The sequence below is a fragment of the Cinclus cinclus genome, chromosome 4 (assembly GCF_963662255.1).
Source record: "Cinclus cinclus chromosome 4, bCinCin1.1, whole genome shotgun sequence".
Lineage (NCBI taxonomy): Eukaryota > Metazoa > Chordata > Aves > Passeriformes > Cinclidae > Cinclus > Cinclus cinclus.
In genome coordinates, this window is record NC_085049.1 from 19,634,746 (window position 1) to 19,639,840 (window position 5,095).

The window sequence follows — 5,095 nt, forward strand, 5'->3', positions numbered from 1 at the left end:
TGAGGTTTCCCCACTGTATCATCTCTCTATAAATATCAAATCAAAGATATTTGGGAAATCCATGAATTAAATTCAACATGATAGGGAAACTGTGATAGCAGCTTGGCAACTTCAGACGGCTGCAGAAACAGAGTGTGAAACCTTGAACCAAAAATTTGGCCACCAGGTGACATCTGGCCATCTAAGATCCCAGTGGTCTTCAGGGCCATCAGCCATCCCAGTCTTCTGATATTTCCCCAACAATAATAAAACCCTATATGGAAGAATTCAGTGCAGAGCAACATCCACACTATTAAATGCTCAGAAAAGCCCAAAATACAATGTATTGCAAACTAATCAGCTACAAAGGAGCTTCCTTTTTTATAAATTATTTTTTTGAACGGTCTCTTCCCTCTCTCCCCAGGTTGACTGGTTGGTTTCCTAATTACACAATCTCTACAGATCAGACCAACTGTAGAAGTCACTTAAAAAGAAAAAAAAAATTAAAAATCAAACAATGCCTTCTCCAGTGTCTCAGCACTTCACTTGGATGGAGCACCTTCTTACAACCAGCCTGTGCAAACATTCACACATTTTCCTTCCCACTGAAGGCCTCCAGGCCACAAAGTCTGGTGAAATCCAACACGTTCCATCTGGAATGGTGTGACTTTCACTGATGAGAGCCCCTTTCCTAAAGAGCCTGAGTTTGGCTAACAGAACATCTACCTTGCACAAGCTCAAAGGTCTTGGTTTTTCCTATCTTTCACAGCTATTGAAAATAATCAGTCTGCCACTCAGAGTCATAAAGAGGAAGGAAAAATTATCTGCAAGACTGCTCTACATTTGCCTTGTATTTTCCTTAAGGGCTGAAAAAAATTCTTTCTGCTCCACTACCACAATTACAACCTCCTTGGTGTGGAAGATGACAGTGGATAGCTCCCAAGCCCAGCAGTCTTAGAACACAACAAATAACAAAAACTATGAAAACGAGGAACACACAACCACCTAAAACACGGACATGTGAGACATGGTCAACCTGCTCTGTTAACTACAGGAAGGACTGCCCCCAGACAAGAGATTGTAGTGCTACTGTGGTTTAGAACTAAGTTTTATTTAGTCAAAAAGTTACCCAATTTTAAGATTTCTTTTGGTATGAATAACAAAAGAGTATTTTATTAGCTTCTGTTACTTACCATAGGCTTTAAAAAAAAATCTGTTTCATTCTGAAACAAACTTTACCCTTTATAATTTGTTCCTGTCCTTAAACCATGACAGTAAACAAGCATATTCAATACCTTGCTACAGCAAAAACTTGAGCTACCAAGTGAGCAATTCCCATTTAATTACATTTACCAAGCCCATCCCTCCTCTTGACTAGTACTTCTTGGATAAACTCACTTCCCAGGACCTTTGTAACCTCAAGTATCACCACAGGTAAGGCTGAGAGGTTGTACAAACTGCATCAAGATCAATCTGTCAGATGGAGAACAAGATTTGCAAACCAGAATTTTCCATCTGAGGTATTAAACACACCAGTGAGATGAATAAACTAACAGTTTGAAGGACACTGTGGAGCTCATAACAGACAATGACAGGCAACAGTGATGAAATACAATCGGGGGAAAAAAACTAACCTTCCTTATGTCTGTGTTTCCAAGGTTAAAGGCCTCTTCAGAAAGGGACTTTTTACACAAAAAAAATTCCAATGAGAAGCCATATACTGACAGAACAGAATATAATTTTAATCCAAAAGGAAATAGTGATAAACCAAGTATGGAGAGGAAGATTTTAGGTTCATGTTTATGCCAAAAAGAAGTAGGGTTGTGGGCACAAGGAGGAAGGGGAGGGACTCACGGGGAAAATAACACAGCTATAAGTTTTAAATTCTCAAAAGGGGCACCAATAGTTCTAGTGGTGAGGTAAATTAATTGACAGAACCATATGAGTGATATGGGCATTCAGTATAAACACAAGTTAGCAGCTGATCCTATTATAAGGTTATATTCACCAAAAGGATTTGAGGAACTCCTATCACAGGTAGCTCAATCAGTGTCCCCATGGGAGCACACACTTCAGGAGTGCTTCAATCCAACTCCCTTAATTTAGAAGTCAACAGCATTCAAGAATGTATCAGAAACTTTTGGAAGTTTAAATAAACAATCTTAACAGCTTTCCCTATCCCACTGGTACTGCGTATACCTCTGACACATAGTTTGCCCTATTATGAGAACAGATTTTCTCTTAATCTAAGTACTGTATAAATATCTTTATTCCCAGAATCATTCTCAAGAGTAAGACTTCAAAAAAGCTAATGGGGGAAAAAAATACACTGGGTGTCCAAGGCTATAAATGGATATCTTAACATGAAAGTACTATGCTCCATTATAAATCAATTTAACAAAAGAAGCCCACACACAGAGTTAGGTTTCTTCTTTACATCAAGATTTCTACAAAATAGGAGAGAATACAATGCAATACACAAGTCCATAAATGCAAGGTAGAGTACAATTCACACTAATTTACAAATGGTTATTTACACTGTTGTATATACATGTACAGTCAGACCTGGTTAATGCAAATTTTGTATGTCCTTTTAAAAAGCAAATCAACAAGTGTCAATGAAGGTATTTAAAATTATGTGAGAGGAGACTAGTGACCTTTCAGAAATTTTTAGTGCTTGGGCGACCTAGGAAATTAGGCCTGGATTAGCCAGATCTGACTGCAGAAATGAGAAGGAAAAAAAATCACACTATTCTGCTTTACAAAAGCAACCAGGCCACTACAGTCTATTGACTTGATGCTATTTCTGCAAGAATGCCCAGATTAATAATCCTCTATATATTTACAATATAGCTTTAACTACAGCAAGAATTATTAATTTTGGCATTCATGCCCTTAGCTTAACAAAGGCAACAGAGTATCTTCTTGGCAAGTCACAGTCAAAACTACTACAGGATGTTTCTAGAGCTCAGTCATTTTTTTTGTCCTCCTTCAAATATCTTCATGTTGCTATTACAAAGACCAAGATAAATTAAGTGAAACAAGTACATGTTCTCTAGTACCTAACTTACATTCAGAATGTCCTGTATTCACAGTTTCAAGCTACTTTATCATCTGCAATAAAAGTTACTGCTTCCAACTTAATGCACCTGTAGATATTCCTCAGGTAAACAAGGATATCCAAGTGCTACTGGCTCAAACAGATGTGGAACAAGGCTCAGGGTAACTGGCATTTCAGTTTGGGAGATGTTTTACAGTATTTCCTCAGACCTGATCACAAATGGATTTAATCTGCACTAGTCTTGAGAGAAAGCTTATACAGAGCAGTTTTGAAGTGTCTGAAGTGAATTCCAATGTGCAAACTTAAAGCCTTGACCAGTACTGCAAAGTCAACCTCTATAACCTGTGACAGGCCTTGTGCTCCTTCAAAGTGGCTCAGGAAAAGCTTGGACTATTTGCTACCTGCTTCAAAGTGCTTTTACAGGATTCACTCCACAAAGATGAGACTGAGCTGCACTCAGGAAAAGCTTTGGTTCTGCGGAAGCCAACTTCCACTCCTGCAGTTATTGCTACTTGAGCTATACAAACAAAAATTCTACTGACAAAAATTACAGTAACTCCAAACCTAAGTAGTACTGGTACCTGAAAAAGGAATGTGTTTTGCCAGCCATTGGGAAACTTAGGATCTGTCAAGTGTTGGATTTCCCAAGACCAAATGAACTTCACAGCCTTCTTTCAAAATATTTCCAAAGTACAAAGAAACGCTGTCAGAAATAAAGCCACCCCTTGGAAGAAAATAGTAACAAAGAGTTCAAAAATCTTAGCACTCTTAGTTCCAAGGACATCTTGCTGAACATAAAGAAAATACAAGACAGCAGGGTATTATTCATCAAATATCAATAAAGTCCATAGGGAGAAAGTACAGAAGATTAAGGTCTTCAATGCCTTCATGAGCTCTAGCAACATCCTTGATAACTGCTACAAAGTAAATTATAAATGTCTATTTTAGCTATTTGTTTCAAATCAAAGAGTGTTTGTCCAGTACAGTAGCCTCCAGCTAATGAAAATGGTTACCTCATTTCAAGTTACAAAAAAATCCCAGTTCCCCCATTTGTATAAAGATTAAAGGTTTTGACTGAATAAAAATAAAATGGAAATATTCAGAGATTAATATAAACATGAGGAAAAACAAATCCTAAACCGTGCTTTTGTAAAACAACAGGATACCATTGGAAATGGTCTTTATTGGTGAAGATTTTTCATTCACATGAATTTTCTTAGTCCTGAATCAGTCCAAAGCTTTTGTAAAGCACATATGTATGTACTTGTGTTCATACTATACACACATACACACACTCTCATGTGCCATAAAGCAATTTTGAATAAATATCTTTGCTGGAGACTGTACAACAGACTCCTCATGTAAGTTTGGGTTCGCATGTGCTCATGCACATGCACAGACTTTGTACATGTGGGCACTTATGTGACCAAAGTGCAAAGTTTGTCAGAGTATCATCAGAGTCGAGTTCATGCCTGCCTAGCCCCAGACTGCATTGTTGGGCTTGAGTTTTCTGCTGTGGGCTCCTTCCCATCTCCTGCCCCCCAATCCAACCCTCCCTTTCAGAGTTAAAGCCTCTTTTCCACACAAACTTATGCATTGTTCCATTAGGTAAACACGTTAACATTTTGCAATCCAGACCATTCTTGGTATAATAGCTTTAAGAAAAAGTATGTGATGATATCAAAGCCTCATTGCTCAAGTCATACACTTCTCCATACTGTCCCTCAAACTGGAGGCTTTGAAAAGCAATTTGCTGACAGGAAAAAAAAGAACCACCAGACATACCAGAATCTGCACAACTACAGGACCAGGCATCTAAGTCTTAAGAGTCCAAGGTTAGAAGATGACAAAGCAGAAAGTTGTCATCAGTACAGGAACTGTAAACCTGTGTCTTGCTCCGCAGTGCAACAGGATCTCTGCTCTCCTATCTCCAGTCCAACAGTCCATTCTGCCACTGGAGCACAACAGACACAGACACCACAATAGTGTTCAAATCTAGAAACAAGTTTCAAAAAGGAAGAGAGATTTGCAATAGTGGTCTTTTGATTAAGAGTA